General features: G+C 42.2%; 1 protein-coding gene across 3 annotated transcripts in view; it reads right to left on the minus strand.

The window, feature by feature from the left end:
• The window catches only part of GRAP2 (GRB2 related adaptor protein 2), a 1,312,439-nt gene that overhangs the window by 867,331 nt on the left and 425,260 nt on the right, over positions 1-19,848 (minus strand). The window lies entirely within an intron of this gene.

Raw genomic sequence — 19,848 nt, forward strand, 5'->3', positions numbered from 1 at the left:
AAGCTTAACATCAAAAAATATTACGCCCTAAACCCAGTTGAGAAAACGGCTATAAGTAATAAATTCACCAATCTGCGTAATAATTCAGTTTTTAACCCTCACATAGCCAACAATAGATATGTGGACTTCTTTAAAAAGTTGGTCACTACGGAGCTGGAACAACTACCCATCAAAAGGGCATACGAGCATAGAGATTTCAAGAAAGGACTGGACTCATTAGAGAAGAGAACCGATATAGTAATACGACCAGCGGATAAAGGGGGGGGGTATTGTAGTACTTTCATTACAACAATATAAGGATGAAATGAATAGAATACTGAGTGACAACAGCACATACCAGACACTGAGTGCTGACCCTTCGAAGACTTTTAAGAAAGAACTAGACCTCATTATTAAACACGATGTGGATAACCAATTTTTAAATAAACAAGAAGCCAAATATCTGATTCCCACGGTTAGCAGGATTCCTGTGATATATTACTTACCAAAGATTCATAAGGATAGCTCCAATCCCCCGGGAAGGCCCATTGTGAGTGGGATCGAGTCCTTAACGTCACGACTTGGGGAGTATATAGATCTTCACCTACAACCCCTAGTAAGAAAGACGCGAGCTTATCTTAAAGACACTAAGCATACCCTCCAATTAATAAATGAACATAGCAGGGAAAGAGACATAATTATGGTCACGGGAGACGTGTCATCGTTATACACCAACATTGACCACGAGGGCGCCCTGGAAGCAGTGGAATGGGCCCTAGATAAAGAAGAAGGGATTGATAAAGGCCTTTGTGGATTTATTTTGAAATGTTTGGATTTTTGTTTACACCATAACTTTTTTTGGTACAATAATAAGTTCTTTCTGCAAATAAAGGGTGTCGCTATGGGCGCTAAGTTCGCCCCGAGCGTAGCGAACCTATATATGGCCAAATGGGAGGAAGAGTCAGTAAGCGTTGAACAGTATACAGATATATTGCTGTACAAGAGGTTTATTGACGATCTTATAATCATTTGGAAGAGAAGTAGAGAATCATTAATGGCGCTGTTGGAAACCATGAATGATAACGATCAAAATATTTCTCTGACTTGGGATATAAATAAGGACCATATACATTTCCTGGATTTGGAGATACTCAATACAGCAGATGGTATGATCACTAGGTCCTTTTTTAAAACCACAGATCGTAATTCCTACATTCCCACTACGAGCTGCCACCACAAACCATGGCTTGATAATATTCCCAGGGGCCAATTTATGAGGATGAGGAGAAACTGCACGCTTGAAGACGATTTTGAGATACAGTCAGATAGGCTAGAAAGAATGTTTTTAGACAAAGGATATCGAAAGGAGTTTCTGGAGAAAGAAACAAATGGGGTGAGGAATCTGAGCAGGGATGATTTATTGAAGGATAAAAATGCTGCTGTGGGTAATAAAGAATTTGATGGTACTTGTATTGTTTTGGATTACAGCTTACAAAGCAGGGAGGTAGAGAGGATTTTAAAGAAATATTGGAGTGTACTTAAGCAAGACACTCATTTAAAAGATCTCTTATCCGATAAACCCAAGATTGTTTATAAGAAGGCACCTTCGCTGCGTGATAGGTTGGTACATAACATAGTGGAACCACCCCCACCAAAGCCTAAAATGTTTTGGAACCTGAAAGGTTTTTTCGGCTGTGGGAGATGTTACAGCTGTATTAGGGTTCCATCTAATACCAAGAGGGTGAAGGAGTTTCTTAATCCCCATAGGGATAAATTGCATATTATAGAAGATTTTGTATCTTGTGATACGATAGGGGTGGTGTATGCGATTAAATGTCCCTGTAACCTTATTTATGTGGGCCGCACTACTAGGGCTTTGAAAGATCGTATGGAGGAGCATGTGAGAAACATACGAAAGGGACACGATAAACATCACCTCTCCATACACTTTAAAAAGGTTCATAATCAAAGTACGCAAGGTATGAAATTTTGGGGAATCGAAGCACCCAAACGTAACTGGAGGGGCTCTAATTACGTCAGGGATATTAGTAAACGCGAATCCTGGTGGATATACCAGCTCAGCTCTTTGTCACCTGGCGGATTGAATAAAGAGTTCGATCTCACATGCTTTCTGAGTAATTTTTAATTCTTAATTTTATAGATTTATTATTTATCTTCAAGGGTATACATTTTTATAGTTTCTTGAATAATTTATATGTTTGTCACTCTATGTTTTAGATCCACCTCGTTTTACCCTCATAAGGTCATTTTTTATACAATCAGGATATCTATCCATCCTCCCTAATATTGTTTTTATTGATTATATCACCTCTAATAGTGAGTGGAGATTTTTCTCTCCCGATACCACCCCCCCCTCCCCCGCCTCCCCCCCCCCTTTCCAAAACCTTCCCCCCCCTACCCCCCCAATGATGTTGGGGGATGCACACATGACATAAGATATAGATTTCCATTTAGTAGAGAGATTTATGGGTTAATTTTTAACTTTGTAAGGGGATTTTTTGTCTCAGCAATCTGAACCTGTACTTTTATATACCCAGATATACAGGTTCCATAACTATTATGACACCTTGTAATGCTAAGCGCAATTCTTATGGAGTAGCGTCCACAATCTAATAGGGTAGTTTCTATTTACTACAATAACGTTCTAAGGAAGAGAATTCTAGATATATTTTATTGTTTTTATTGTTTTACTTGTTCTCACCGCTTTTATTGTTTTTAATATGGCTCATATTATCATATGTCAGTATAGCTAACCATTTGGTTTCCTGTTAATAAATGTGTGTTTTCATTATATATGGTAATGTTAGTGCGGTGGGGTATCCTGTTTCTCTCCTAAGCTCCGTCCTGGATCAGTATATGCATAGCCTGAATGGGTTACAGAGTGATAGCATTTGGCTACACAGCGTCCTTTCATTGACTTACAGCACATGAGATAGAGTAGTGTAGCCCATTAGGATTCAGTCCACGATCTCAGGAAAAAGAGTATTTAAGTGATAGAGCACCCGTCCAATCATATCCCCCTGATGAAGACACGTGACTCCCTGTGTCGAACACGCGTAGGGAAGGGGCCAGGACGGAGTAAGCAGTATACAGCTGAGCTGGGAGAAACTCATACCCTGCGGCATACAGACTGGCGGTTTTACATAGCGGTTTATTGTTTGGTGCACAGCAGCACCAGGAGAATGTGAGTACCCCTTTGTGGGAAGTGGTTTTATGCATAAATAAACGAGTGTTTAATAGTATTACACTATATAGTCTCTCTTCATTTTTATGATTGGATGTCTATGGAGCCTTTTAACCCAGAGTAAAGTGGAGATCGCATCTAGCATACCATGCAGAGCCCAAGGGGTGGCTACAAAGCGTGATTTGACATAGTTAGCCACTGTGTCACACGCTCTGAGGTGAGCGCAATCACTTTGGGGGGTTACCAGGACACATCACGGTTGTTTGCAGCATTCAAATTCACTGCACTGGATGATTTGGATTTTGTTGGATACAAATGCACATTTAATTTGGACATTTTATGGACACTACAATAAGGATATCATTGAACACAGATTACATCGACTGTGTTTAAGACGCACTGGGCACTTTTATGCTATTTGATATTTTTTCTTGCATGCTGCACTATATGCGAGATATTGCATGTTGTTAAGTTCATCACTGAATTAACTCTTTTTGGTATAATTATACATGCACATTGCACTTTAAATTGTTTGGTATGCATATACAATGTAGAAGATTGTATGCACATTGCACATAGGAATTTTTCATGTAGAAAGTTTTATTTACTGTATTTGATGTTTACTTATTAGTGATCTTTTTGACATCATCTTTATATTATATTATCAAGCGCAGCGCAAATATCCTTTATCTACATTGAAAAAAATGGCATGGGTCCCCCCACCCCGCCCCCCACGTCCATTACCAGGCCCGTTGGGTCTGGTATCGATATTAAGGGGAACCCCAAACCCAAATTTAAAAAAACATGGCGTGGGGGTCCCCCGGGCACTATATACTCTGAACAGCAGTATATATACACTATACGGCCTGCCCTATTAACTCTGCAGAAAATTGGGCTTTAAGTGTTGGTGGTACCAGAACACTGTAAGCTCTCAGATACTCTTGTTGGGTGCAGGAAAGGGCCCTGCATTGAAATATTATATCAGAAATTGTAATTACATGTCCCTTTTAAACAGGGGCAGAAAAATTGGGCCTTTGGTGGTGGTGGCGGTGCCACAACACTGTAACCCCTCACAGATACTCTTGTTGGGTGCAGGAATGGGCCCTGCTGTAAAATATTAGTTCAAAAATTGTAGTTACATGCCCCTGTTAAAACAGGGGCAGAAAAATTAGACCTTGGGTGGTGGTCATGGTGCCCTAAACCAAAAATATTGTTGGAAACTAGCATCATCAAGATTGAGGAGGAATAGGATAGTCAGCATAGGCAGCCTTCAAGGGATCCCACATCCATAGCAAATGCAATCAGCATCAGATGCTTTATAGCTGCTGATCCAAGACTGATTCATTTTTATGAATGTGAGCCTATCAATTCAGTCTGTGGACAGGCACACTCTTTGATCTGTTACAAACCCTCCAGCAGCACTAATTGTGCATTCAGAAAGCACACTGGATGCAGGACAGGCCAGTAGCTCAAGTGCATATTGGCCAGTGGTCCATCCTCAAGACCCAGTAACCCAGTGGATGCTCTGTTGGAAAGGTCTCCAAGTCTGCTTTTACCCCTAGATATTCCTGCACCATGTAATGCAGACACTGGCAATGGTTGCTTGTATCGATCAGACCTTTGCGCTGAGGACTGAAAAATTGTTTAAAGGCATCGGTCAGCTGGCCACCTTCTCCAAAGCTCTTCCTCTGACTGAACGAAGCTTCAGCAAGACATTGTCCAGCACCAGTAAAATTGTAATCTCCCAGGGTCTGGAAATGCGTTGCACAAACCTTTCTTCAAGGCCTCCTGAAGATGTTTCATCCTCTGTTTCCTCTGCGAAGGCAGGATGAGTTCTGCAACCTTACCCTTGTAACGTGGATCAAGAAATGTTGCCAGCCAGTAATGATCCCTCTCCTTGATACCACGAACCCTAGGGTCTTTTTGCAGGCTTTGCAGAATCACGGAGGCCATGCAGCGTATATTTGTAGAGGCATTCGACCCTGAGTCCTCTGGGTCACTAAGGATCACATGACACCACCAGAAGTGTAGTAGAAACTGTACACACTGTAGTAGATTCTGTGTACACCACCTGCACTGTATTAGCAACTGTACTACGACTGTATTGTGTACTATGTACACTACCATAAGTGTAGTAGAAACTGTACACACTGTATTAGATACTGTGTACACTGCCTGCACGGTATTAGCAACTGTACTACGGCTGCACTGTATTGATTACTGTGTACACCACCAGAAGTGTAGCAGAAACTGTACACATTGTATTAGATACTGTGTACACCGCCTGCACTGTTTTAGCAACTATACTACGGCTGCACTGTATTGTGTACTGTGTACACCACCAGAAGTGTAGTAGAAATTGTGCATACTGTATTAGATACTGTGTACACCGCCTGCACTGTATTAGCAACTGTACTACGGCTGCACTGTATTGTGTACTGTGTACACCACCAGAAGTGTAGTAGAAACTGTACACACTGTATTAGATACTGTGTACACCAACAGAAGTTTAGCAGAAACTGTACACACTGTATTAGATACTGTGTACACCACTTGCACTGTATTAGCAACTGTACTATGGCTGCACTGTATTGTGTGCCATGTACACCACCAGAAGTGTAGTAGAAACTGTACACACTGTATTAGATACTGTGTACACCGCCTGCACTGTATGAGCAACTGTACTATATATACAGTGCTGTATTTTGGCCTAGGCCAACAAGGCCTAGGGAGGCACTTTGTGGGAGGGCGGCGGCCGCGCCCCCCCCCGCACGAAAAACGCCCCCCCTCTGCCTCCCGAGTCATTCCATTGCTTTGCTGGCCGAGCATCTCTCACATGGAGCACACACAGCGTGTGCTCACAGTCCCCCCTCCCCTTCCCCTCTGCATAGACAGGAGAGAGAACTTGTCAGCGTCTTCTCCGGTGTTGTGATTCCAGGGTCGGATTGTGTCTTCAGTGGACAGACTCAGCTACAGTCTGTATATCCCAGAGGGTGAGAATAAAACCCTGATCCTCTTCACTGTCTCTCCTTAAACCTCACACAGGGCTTATCTGTGCTTTGACTTTGTTTCTCTTATCATCTCCCTGTAATCTGAAATAGGACTGGCTGTGCTTTACTACTCTACTTTAATGGACACATGTACACTTCTGCTTACATATATGGTTAACTCTTTACAGCTCAATATCTGCAGGCTGGTGATTCTGGAATCAATGGCATTTAACACCTTAGTGTCTGCTTGTATATGTGGTTAACCTTTCATAGCTCCTTGTATCTCTAAGCCCCGGTTCACATTGATGCTACTTTGAAATCACACTATTTCACTTGAAGTAGTGCGATTTCAAAGTAGCAAGGTCAGCGCGATTTCAGGTGCTACTTGATAGACATTTGTGTGTCTTCATTCACAGATGTCTATTGAAGTCGCACCTGAAATCGGCAAAAGTAGTACAGAAACTACTTTTGGGAATCGGTGCGACGCTGCAAAATCAATGTCGCACCGATTGGAACAGTGCCATTGCCTCCAATAGCCTGCGACTTGTCATGCGATTTGATCTCTCAAATCGCATGACAAATTGCTCCAATGTGAACCTAGGCTTAGGCTCAGTTCACACTGGCTTTGATGGGCACTGACGAGGCTGCACTGATGAGCACTGATGAGGCTGCTTTGATGGGCACCGATGAGGCTGCATTGATGGGCACTGATGAAGCTGCACTGATGAGCACTAATGAGACAGCTTTGATAGGCACTAATGAGGCAGATTTGATGGGCACTGATGAGGCAGCTTTGATGGGCACTGATGAGGCTGCTTTGATAGGCACTGATGAGGCTGCTTTGATGGGCACTGATGAGGCTGCATTGCTGGGCACTGATGAGGCAGCTTTGATGGGCACTGATGAGGCTGCTTTGATGGGCACCGATGAGGCTGCATTGCTGGGCACTGATGAGGCTGCATTGATGGGCACTGATGAGGCTGCATTGATGGGCACTGATGAGGCTGCATTGATAGGCACTGATGAGGCTGCATTGATGGGTACTGACGAGGCTGCTTTGATGGGCACTGATGAGGCTGCATTGATGGGCACTGATAAGGCTGCATTGATGGGCACTGACGAGGCTGCTTTGATGGGCACTGACGAGGCTGCTTTGATGGGCACTGGTGAGCCTGCTTTGATGGGCACCGATGAGGCTGCTTTGATGGGCACCGATGAGGCTGCTTTAATGGGCACCGATGAGGCTGCTTTGATGGGCACTGATGAGGCTGCACTTGGTACCCACTTTTAACCACTTCAATACTGGGCACTTTCACCCCCCTCCTTCCCAGACCAATTTTTAGATTTCAGCGCTGTCACATTTTGAATGACAATTGTGCGGCCGTGCTACACTGTACTCAAATTACATTTTTATGTTTTTTTTTTTCACACAAATAGAGCTTTTCTGTGGTGGTATTTAATCACCGCTGGGATTTTTATTTTTTACGCTACAAATAAAAAAATACTGAACATTAAAAAAAAAAAAAGCATTTTTCTTAGTTTCTGTTATAAAATTTTGCAAATAAGTATTTTCTTTTGATAAATTTTGACCAAAAATGATGCTGCTACATTTCTTTGGTAAAAATAACCCAAATCAGTGTTTATTTGGTGTTGGCAGTGATGGAGGATAGACAGATGTTTTATGGGGACACAGACATGTGTATGGGGACAGGGGTGCTTGGTGTACTGTTTGTGGGGTGATCTGTAACAGCTCTCTGTGTAAAATCATTCTCGCACAGAGAGCTGTCACAGATCTGCAGTTCCCCCCCCTGCACTGAGTTTGGCGGGGAGAACTGTCACAGCGACACGCGTCTCTGTTTACATTGTGACGGCTGTGATTGGACACAGCCGTCACGTGATCGGGAGGGCCGATCACAGTGCCCATATCCCGATCTCTGCTCAGCTGGATTCTGTGATCATAATGATCACAGGACCAAGCCGCAGCACTCCTTGTGGCCGTGCTGCGAGCACTCGCTCTGAGTAACGTTCCCGAATGTCCACTCAGGACAATGAAATGACCACCCGGCCGCTTATGTGCAGTGGCCGGGTGGGAGGCGGTTAATGTACAGAGAGAAAGAGGTGGAGCTCTAAAAAGAAAAGGTGGGGCCTAAAGAGGAAAGGGTGTGGTTTACAGATGACAGGGCGGGTCTTAAACAGCAAGGGGCTTGGCATTGACAGGAAAGGGTGGGTCGTATTTAAAGAAATAAAAAGAGAGAGGGGCGCACCGGCCATGTGCATTATCTTTTGTAAAACATTTATTGAATAAAATGATAAAAGAAATTACTCACAAGCAGTAGTAAAATCAAGTGCCGTAAACCTCGAGCAACAACTAGCAGCAAGTGGTTATAATGATGAGCGAAGCCTTCCAAAGGTCTTAGAGGAACATACAGGCATCACTAACAGCTAACGCGTTTCGAAGGGCACGTCCCTTCTTCATCAGAGAGCTGAGCTCTGATGAAGAAGGGACGTGCCCTTCAAAACGCATTAGCTGGTAGTGATGCCTGTATGTTCCTCTAAGACCTTTGGAAGGCTTCGCTCATCATTATAACCACTTGCTGCTAGTTGTTGCTCGAGGTTTACGGCACTTAATTTTACTACTGCTTGTGAGTAATTTCTTTTATCATTTTATTCAATAAATGTTTTACAAAAGATAATGCACATGGCCGGTGAGCCCCTCTCTCTTTTTATTTCTTTGTCTGTTAGGATTCCCCATCCTTGAGGGCAGCAAGGCCTGTGTCGCTTTTCCTATATATAGGCTACACTGGATGCCAGTACGGTGGCCTGAATTTATGGGAGGAGTTCGGGGGGGGTATTTTAGCAGCCCACTCATCTGTGGTCTTTGTCAGTTCCTGTGCGCGATCCATTACGTCACTAGGCCGACTCATTTGGCACTCGTGAGTTGCGTGTCCAAAACTTCCAGAGGCTTTTGGTTCTCCACTCGTGGTTTTCGTACATTTTGTCTTGCTCAACTGTCGCAGGTAGGATTCGTATGCCATTTGTTCATTTCACGCATCGTCATTTGCTAGATATCCCATGTCAGCTAAACCCCGCTAAGGAACTTACGAGTCATTCGTCAAGCCGTTTTTTCGGTTTCATTCGTACGTTCCCGTACCTGGCCGTTTCACGCCGCAGTAGGTCTGTTTTCTCTTAAAAAACACACCATCTGTCACTTCAGTTTTGTAGTTACATTTCCTATTGGTCCAGAGCTAGTCGCATCAGCGACTCACCGGTTCGCCCTGCTCAGTTGTATCATCTTGGTTTCGATTCGAATCCAGTCGCTTCTGCGACATACCGATTCATATCGGCTCGTTCAAATCAGTTCATCTCATTTCATACCATGCTCCACAGTCCGGTTTGTTGTCAGTTGCAATCGCGGCACACCAATTCGTGCCTCTGTCATGGCAAAATCATTTCCTTGTCAAAAGAAGTTTATTGAGTATACAATGTTATAAAGATACATAAAGTAAGTTTACAAGGATCTATAAAGTAAACTCATTGTTTTACAGTAGGGTTTCTATAGGTAAATATAATGAAATTTCAAATATTAAACATTGGGTTTACGTAAACCTAAATTAAAGATATATATCATTTCCTTAGTTACTTTTGTAGGTATTTAAATGATTTATACCTACTATACATATTGTTTACAAGTAGAGTGTATATAGGTCAAATAAATTCTGATAATGAGCTTTAATCGTAAGGTGGAGAAAAGGAAAGAAAAAGAAGAAAAAGGGTTGAAAGGTAGAGGTATGGTCCACAAGGTTGTCCCGCCCGTCAGTTTATTATTCTTTTTAGTTCTCTTTGAAGCCTTAGAATGGGTGTCTCTGTAAGTCATTTAATCTGTTACCATGGCAACAGGACAGAGTCATTGAAGTTTGACAGGAACTGTTGTTTTATCCAAGGATGCCAAAGTTTTTCAAATTTTGGAATTTGATTTTGATCGATGGCTACCATCTTAGCATGGGACATTGTATTATTCATTCTGTGAATTGTTTCTGCTAGTACCAATGTAGGAGATTTCCATGCCTTGGCCACTGTTTGTTTTGCAGCCGTTATTAGTTGGATCATAAGTTTGAATTGAGAGAGTGTTAACCATTCCGGTTTTAGATTAAGTAAAGTTAAATATGGATCTGGTTGTATTATTTTTTTAAATATTTTAGATGCAATCATGAAGACTTCCTTCCAGAAGGTTTGGATTACTGGGCACGTCCACCATATGTGTAAATATGTGCCTATTTCTGGGCATCCTCGAAAACAAAGAGCTGAGGTATTAGGTGAATATTTTGCCACTCTAGCGGGTACAAGGTACCAGCGAGTTAGGACTTTATAATTTGTCTCCAGTGCTAAGATGTTGGGTGAAGATGACTTAGATGTGAGCCATATGTTAGACCAGTCCGTGTCTTCTAAAGTTCGTCCCAGGTCCTCCTCCCACCTCTGAACGTAAGAGGGTCTATTAAGATTTGCTACTCCATATAATTGATTATAAAGTGATGAAATTGTACCTTTAGCAAATGGATCTTTTGTACAGATTGATTCAAAAATGGATAATTGGGATAATGGTGTATCCCCCTTTAGGAATGGTGTATAGAAATTTTTGATTTGGAGATATCTAAATATCTCAGAGTTTGGTAGATCATATTTTTCTCTAAGCGATGGGAATGGAAGGAATGATTTAGATGCTATGAAGTCATTTAGTGTCTGAATGCCTGATGTTGTCCAAGCTTTAAAAGAATTTGGGTAGATCCATGCCGGATAAAAGGCCGGATTTCTGATAAAAGAAAGGAGAGGATTGTGTGGAGATTGTAACTGATATTTGGTTTTTAGTTTATCCCAGAGAGATAAGAAGTGTTTAGTTATGGGATTATGAATTTTAAAGCGGTCTTTAGGATCAAGCCATAATAAATTTGATATTAATAGAGGGTCATTTTCTGAAGCCTCTATAAATACCCATAATGGGATTTCCTGTTTTGCATGGTATTTGGACAGACTGGCCAAATGTGCTGCTCTGTAGTAGTTAGTAAAATTAGGGTATCCCAGGCCTCCTTTATTTTTGGGAAGATGTAGTGTGTGTATAGGTATACGTGGTTTAGAAGAGCCCCATATAAACGAAGTTGCTCTTTTTTGTACTATTCTCAAAAAATAGGAAGGAATTGGAATAGGGAGGACTCTGAATAGATAAAGCAATTTGGGTAGAATAGTCATTTTGATTGCATTAATCTTCCCTATCCAGGATAAAGGAAGTTGCGATCATTGTTTTATTAGATTTGTGATCTGTCTTAACACAGGAGGATAATTGGTTGAGAATAAGTCAGAATGAGATGCTGTTAAATGAATTCCAAGATATGGGATTGATTTTTCTGCCCATGTGAATGGGAGTGCAGCCCTAGCCGGGATCAATTCCATGTTTGTGAGTGAAATATTAAGCATTAGGCATTTCTTAGGATTAATCATAAGGCCGGATAGGGCTGCAAATCCATCAAGAGCTGGTATTAAGTTAGGACCAGAGACCTGTGGTGATGATAGAAAAAGTAATATATCGTCTGCAAATATACATAATTTGTGTGTAATACCTCCTACTTCAATGCCAGTTATAGTTTGGTTTGTTCTGATGTATTGGGCCATGGGTTCGAGTATAAGGGCAAATAATAAGGGAGATAATGGGCAACCCTGTCGGGTACCTCTTTCAATATTAAAGGCTTCAGATTTGTATCCAGCATATTTTATATAGGCTTTGGGTTTATTATATAATGCTTTGATCCATGTTAAAAAGTGGGGTCCAAAACCCCATTTTTGTAATGAATATTGCATATATTGCCAGGATACTGTGTCAAATGCCCTCTTAATATCGAGAGATAGAAAACATAAAGGGATTTTCCGTTTTTTAGCAATATGTGCCAATAACACTGCCCTGCGTATATTATCGCCTGCCTGTCTATTTGGCATGAAGCCTACTTGATCTCTATGTATTAATTTTCCTATAATGCTATTAAGGCGTTTTGTTATTATTTTTGCTAATAATTTAATATCGAGGTTTAACAGAGAGATAGGCCGATAATTCACACAGGAAGTATCATCAGAAAGGGGTTTTGGGATCATACAAACAATTGCCATTAGTGTTTCTTGCCGAAAAGAATGTCCATCTAGAAGTTTGTTAAACGTTTCAGTGAGAATGGGAGAGAGTATTTCTGAGAATGTTTTATAGTATAAAGCCGAGTAGCCGTCTGGGCCTGGTCTTTTGTTAAATTTTAGGTCTTTTATGGCGTTAGCAACTTCATCTATAGTTATAGGCTCATCCAAACTGCTTTTTTGATTCTGAGATAACTCAGGTAAGGTTATTTTTGAGAAGAAGGATTCAGCCTCTGTAGGATTAAATTCATTGTTTGTCTTATATAAAGTTGCGAGATGTGAGTGAAATTTATGGACTATTTTAACTGGATTACAAGTGTAAACATTTTTTGATAATTTCAAACGTATTGGTTTGAAAGATTTGTTAGTTGAATTTAATGCCCGAGCCAAATATGTACCTGGTTTGTTTGTATTCATGTAGAAATTGTGTTTGGAGCGTTTGAGGGATTTATCAACTGACTCAGTGAGAAATAGATCGTATTCCAATCTAGATTTTTCCAGATGAGATTTTGTACTCTGAGATGGATTATCTTGAAATGATATGTAGGCTGCATTAAAATTGAGTTCTAGTTTTTTTGCTAGATTTTTGCGTTCCCGTTTAAATAGTGCCATTTGTCTTTGTATTGTACCACGCAAGACAGGCTTATGAGCTTCCCACAGTGTTATTGGGGAGATGTCTGTTGTATTATTAATTGATATGTATTCCTTTAAAGCTTGTTCAATGGCCATCTGATGTAGTGGGTGTTTGAGCATTATGTCCGGTAAGTACCACGTTGGGTCATGCGCTTTTGGTATGGCTGAGGCTATAGTAGTGTATACTGCATTATGGTCAGACCACGGAATCGGAATTATATCTGATGCAATAATTTCTGGTATCATTCCTATTGTTAGAAAAATATGATCTATTCTGGTGAAGGTTTGATGAGGGTGCGAGAAATAAGTGAATTTCTTTTTCATTGGGTTACTTTCTCTCCACGAATCTACCAGATTGTATTTGGAAAGAAGTTGAGAAAAAGGTAATCTAGAGGTTATTTTGGATGGTGTAAAAGGTGATTTATCTAGAAATGGGAGGAGGACCTGGTTCGAATCCCCACACATTATCACTGTTCCTATTTTGTGTGTATTAATCACTTGTAATATATGTGAGAGGAATGGTGTAGGTTGTTTGTTAGGAGCGTAGTAGGAAATCACCGTGATTGCTGTATCCATTATATAACCCATGAGTATCAGGTATCTACCTTCTGGGTCTTTAATTTCTGATGATAAGGTAAATGGTGTGGATCGGTGAAATGCAATTAGAGTTCCCCTTTGCTTGGTACAGGCAGAAGCCGTGTAAATTTGTTGATAAAAAGGAGAAATATATTTTGGAGTAGAATCTTTGGTGAAGTGTGTTTCTTGGAGGCATACTATGTGAGCCTTCTTGTTATGGAAAGTACGGAAGGCTTTGGTCCTTTTTTGAGGGACATTTATTCCCTGAACATTCAGGGAAAGTATATTTAGTGGTGCCATGGCAATAGATCAAATAGTTTTGACTTACTTTTTGTTATGCAGAGCTGACTGCGCAGATCAACCTGTGTGGACTGAAGAGATGAATAGATAGAAAAGAAACCAGTGAATTCTGGAGTAAAGAGTAAACAAAAAACATATGAGATTAGATGATACATTGTATAAATTATTTTTTGCAAGTAATCACAATTTACCCGTGAAAGAGAATAAATATCTCTCTCAGGGGAATAAGTGCCTTCGTCACACTCCCACATAATATGGTTGGGAGAATGAGGAGGGCTAATGGGGGTACACGGATCTTCCGCTTACAGGAGAGAAGTGCTATGTCAAAAGACATCAAAATGATGTTTCATTAATTGGAGTGCAGAATATAGTTTTTGTTGAAATTATTTATTCCAGGGTGGTTGTATATGGTTTGTCTTGCCCTAGGCTAAATAATTCAGTTAGAAAGGTACTGTTAATAACTTTGGTATTGATGAAAATAGTTTGAATTATTTTGGGATTTTAACCCTTTTAGAGTAAACAATTACATATTTTATTCATATGCAACTGTTTAGATATGTTAACTCATAAAATTGAGGTTGTATTGCTTCAGATTAGAATAAACAAAAACATAATTCTAGGAACTAGTTAGGTACTAATATATTTGTTTTAAGAAAAGAAAGAAAAAGCTTCCATTACTTCTGGATTATTGAACATATTTGTCCTAAAAAGTAATAAATCTATTGTTATTACCTGATAATATATAACTGAACAAGAATTTCCTTATTTCACTTATATATTCTAAGGCTATATGAATCAGAAGTAATAAGAAATATAACTGGAATGTAACATGATCCCACACAGTGTGTGACTATCAGAATGCAGTTACATTCAGTTATAAATACAGGTTTTTTTATAGAGAACCATCTCTTAGTATAATAAATGAAGAGATATCAGGAATTAGGATGTCAGTCCATTGAATCTTCTTGGTCCATGGATGATGTGGCATAACGGCCTCTTTTGTGAGAATGATGATTCCCATTTTGTTCTGAAATTTTCTGGGTGCTGCCTGAAGGTGAAGATGATGCCATTCTTCTGCATGTGGGAGTGTTGCTGCTTGTGGGTTCTGTCAGATTTAATTTTAAAAGGGTTTGTTGTAGTTCATCTGCTGATCTGCTTCTGTAAATTGTACCTTGGTAGTTAAATCTGACTGAAAAGGGGAAGCCCCATTGATACATAATGTTGTGGCGTTGCAGTTCCATTAGTTGGGGTTTCATGGATCGTCTTTTAGTAATAGTAAGTTGGGATAGGTCAGCAAAAATTTGATAATTGTGTCCTTGAAAATTAAGTTCCTTTTTTTCTCTTGCAGCAATAAGTATTTGTTCTTTCGTTCTGTAATAATGAAATTTTGTGATTATATCATGTGGGGGTCCATCTTTCTTTTTGGCTGTGAGGGCTCTGTGTACTCTGTCCAGTTCTAAACGTTCAATAGGGATATCTGGCTTTAGTTCTTGTAATAGAGCAGTAATAGTAGATTGCAGGTCTGTCACAGTTTCAGGTATTCCCCTTATGCGCAAGTTTGAACGTCTGGCTCTATTTTCGTAATCTTCGAGCTTAGTTTGAAGTATTAAATTCTCTTTTTTTAATTGTTCCAATTCTGTTATATTTTCTTGGGTTGTAATTTCAATTTCATCCATTTTTATTTCTAGGGCTGCGGTGCGGTTTCCCAGCTCTCTTATTTCTTTGGTTAGGCTTTTTGTTATTTGTTCTGAGGTTTGTTTTAAAGCCTTATGAAGCATCTTTTCAAATTGTAATAATATTACTGGGGATGCTGAGGAGGTTTGTGGAGAAGTTTGTGAGAGGATTTGTTCTGTATCTGACTCAAATGGAGAGTCTTGCTGTGACATTTTCTGTCTGTGAGAGCGCCCTGATGCTGTATCTTGTGAGGTGACTGGAGCTGCTTCAGCTGCAGTGAGTGCCTGTGAGCTCTTTGTGAGGTGATTTTTATTTCTGCCACGGTTTCCTCCCAGTACCATATTTCCTGCCCAAACTTTCACAGTTTGTTCCCAGGGGCAAAAAGGTTCAAATGGATACCTTTTGAGCCTGCAGGCTCCGCTTTGTCCTTCTCTTCTCTCCTCAGCGGTGTGGAGCTCTAACAATGCATGTCTGCTCTGCTAGGCTCCGCCTCCTGCCCCCCCGGCAAAATCATTTCACTCGTTTCATTTCACGTACCCATCACTCCCATTCAAATCCAGTTCGCCCCGCTTAGTTCTGTCATTTTGGTTCCAATTCGAATCCAGTCGTGTCTGCGACGCACCGATTCCTATTGGTTTGTTCAAATCAGTTCATCTCACTTCATTCTATGCTCCACAGTCCAGTTCGTTGTCAGTCGCAATCGCGGCACACCGATTCATGGCTCTTACATAGCAAATCATTTCACTCGTTTCATTTCACCTACCCATCACTCCGGTTCAAAACCAGTCGCATCCGCAACGCACCGATTCGTACCGACATGTTCTAGTCATTTCACCTCACTTCATTCCATGTTCCACAGTCCAGTTTGTTGTCGATCGCAACCACGTCACACCTATTTGTGTCACTATCGTGGCAAACATTTCATTCGTTCATTTCACATACCCTTTACCACGATTCCAGTTCAGTCGCATCCGTGGCCCTCTAACCCACCTCGACTCATGTTAGCTGTTATTTCCTGTACACATCACTTCAGTCTTTTTAGAAGTATCTATTCGCATGTTGTCTGTCATATTCTCTTCGGGTTCGACAGTCGATTCGTGTTGAGTCATTCGTGCATTTTGTGTTATCTCGGTATAGCTCCACTGATGTTCGATGTCAGTCGCCTCAACGACGCAATGGTCCACCAAAAAATCAGATCACGGTCTGATTAGCCACTTCATTAACAGAAACCCCTCGGTTCGGTTTGCCTTACGACCCACATAGCTCCAGACTAGGGATGAGCCGAACACCCCCCGGTTCGGTTCGCACCAGAACCTGCGAACGGACCGAAAGTTCGCACGAACGTTAGAACCCCATTGACGTCTATGGGACTCGAACGTTCGAAATCAAAAGTGCTCATTTTAAAGGCTAATTTGCATGGTATTGTCCTAAAAAGGGTTTGGGGACCCGGGTCCTACCCCAGGGGACATGTATCAATGCAAAAAAAACTTTTAAAAACGGCCGTTTTTTCGGGAGCAGTGATTTTAATGATGCTTAAAGTAAAAAAAAAAAAAGTGAAATATTCCTTTAAATATCGTACCTGAGGGGTGTCTATAGTATGCCTGTAAAGTGACGCGTGTTTCCCGTGTTTAGAACAGTCCCTGCACCAAATGTAATTTTTAAAGGAAAAAATCTCATTTAAAACTGCTTGCGGGTTTAATGTAATGTCGGGTCCTGGCAATATGGATGAAAATCAGTGAGACAAACGGCATGGGTACCCCCCAGTCCATTACCAGGCCCTTTGGGTCTTGTATGGATATTAAGGGGAACCCCGCACCCAAATTAAAATAAGGAAAGGTGTGGGGCCACCAGGCCCTATATACTCTGAACAGCAGTATACAGGCTGTAGGTTTGTTGTTAAGTAGAATCTCTTTGTAATTTTGAACGGGTACATTTTTAACGTGTTTAGCTCCAGCCAAAAAATCTTTTTTAAGCTTTTTGGAAAACATAGGGAAGGGTTATCACCCCTGTGACATTTGTTTTGCTGTCTTTCCTCCTCTTCAGAAGATTTCACCTCACTTTTTGTCCCAATGGATTGGAAAGCATCAGTGGAAAGGAGAAATGTTTTTCCCATATTAACTCTTACAGGAGAGAATTTCCCTTCCTAGGGGTAGATTTATTCTCACTTCCTGTTGTCTCCTTCCGTTTGCAAGTAGGAGTCGTTTGTAAGTTAGTTGTTTGAAAGTAGGGTCCTGCCCTATATACTCAGCAGAAATTTGGGCCTTAGGTGTTGCTGTGGCCACAACACTGTAAGCCCTCACAGGGCTCTGCTGTGAAATATTAGATCAAGAATTGTAATTACATGCCCCTGTTGAACAGGAGCTGAAAAATTAGGCCTTAGGCACTGGTGCTGGTGCCACAACACTGCAACCCCTCACAGACACTCTAGTTGGAATGCAGGAACGAGCCCTGCTGCAAAGTATTGCATCAAAAATTGTAATTACACGCCCCTGTTAAACAAGGGCTGAAAAATTGGGCCTTAGGCACTGGTGCTGGTGCCACAACACTGCAACCCCTCACAGACACTCTAGTTGGAATGCAGGAACGAGCCCTGCTGCAAAGTATTACATCAAAAATCGTAATTACACGCCCCTGTTAAACAGGGGCTGAAAAATTGTGCCTTAGGCACTGGTGGTGGCGCCCAGAACCAAAAATGCTCTTACAAGCTATCAGCGTGATGATTGAGGAGGAAGAGGATAATTACTCAGGAATAGTCACTCAGCATCAGCATAGGCAGTCTTTGAAGGGATCTGAGATTTCAAAAAAAATTATTCAGTTACATCAGCATCAGGTGCTTGGTAGCTGGTGGTGATCCAAGACTCATTCATTTTTATGAAGGTCAGTCGATCGACCGAGTCAGTGGACAGACGCACCCTGTGATCGGTTACCACGCCTCCAGCAGCACTGAATGTGCGTTCCGAAAGAACGCTGGATGCAGGACAGGCCAGTAGCTCAATTGCATACTGTGCAAGCTCTGGCCAGTGATCCATCCTCAAGACCCAGTAACCCAGAGGATTTTCGGTGGGAAAGGTGTCCAAGTCTGATCTTGCCCCTAGGTATTCCTGCACCATGTAAAACAGACGCTGGCGATGGTTGCTGGAACCGATCATACCTTGGGGCTGCGGACCAAAAAATTGTCTGAACGCATCGGTCAGACGGCCACCTTCTCCACCGCTCCTTCTTTGACTGACCGAAGCCTCAGCAACACGTTGTCCAGAAACAGGAGTTTGTAACCTCCCAGTCTCTGGGAACGCGTTGCACAGACCTTTCTGCAAGGCCTCCCGAAGATGTTTCATCCTCTGCTCCCTCTGCGATGGCAAGATAAGGTCCGCAACCTTACCCTTGTAACGTGGATCAAGGAGGGTTGCCAGCCAGTATTGGTCCTTCTCCTTGATACCACGAATACGAGGATCCTTACGCAGGCTTTGCAGGATCAGGGAGGCCATGCAGCGTAGGTTTGCTGAGGCATTCGGTCCGGAGTCCTCTGGGTCACTAAGGACGACATGGTCCGCAGCCACCTCCTCCCAGCCACGTACAAGTCCATGTGTTTCTTGGGACTGATCCCTTAAAGACTGCTGCTGATGCTGAGTGCCAGGCTCCACCTCCATACTGACACAATCTTCCTCCTCCTCCTCCTCCTCTTCCTCCTCGTCCTCTTCCTGTGTGATCGGCGGGCACGCAGGATCACTGTCTGGATAAAGGGGGCCTTGAGAGCTAAGGAAGTCCTCCTCTTCCTGCCTCTGTTCTGCCTCAAGTGCCCTGTCCATTATTCCACGCAGCGTGTGCTCCAACAGGTGGACAAGGGGGACAGTGTCACTGATGCATGCACTGTCACTGCTCACCATCCTCGTGGCCTCCTCAAATGGTGACAGGACAGTGCATGCATCCCTGATCATGGCCCACTGGCGTGGGGAAAAAAAACCAAGCTCCCCTGACCCTGTCCTGGTGCCATAGTCGCACAGGTACTCATTGATGGCCCTCTGCTGCGTGTGCAGCTGCTGCAGCATGGCCAACGTTGAGTTCCACCTGGTGGGCATGTCACAGATTAGGCGGTTCTTGGGCAGGTTAAACTCCTTTTGGAGGTCCGTCAGCCGAGCACTGGCATTATATGACCGGCGGAAATGCACACAGACTTTCCTGGCCTGCCTCAGGACATCCTGTAAGCCCGGGTACCTGCCCAAGAACCGCTGCACCACCAAGTTAAGGACGTGATCCAAACATGGCACATGGGTCATTTGTCCCTGTCGGAGGGCAGAGAGGAGGTTGGTGCCATTGTCGCAAACCACC

This window comes from Aquarana catesbeiana, linkage group LG07, assembly GCF_042186555.1.
Source record: "Aquarana catesbeiana isolate 2022-GZ linkage group LG07, ASM4218655v1, whole genome shotgun sequence".
NCBI classification, from domain to species: Eukaryota; Metazoa; Chordata; class Amphibia; order Anura; family Ranidae; genus Aquarana; species Aquarana catesbeiana.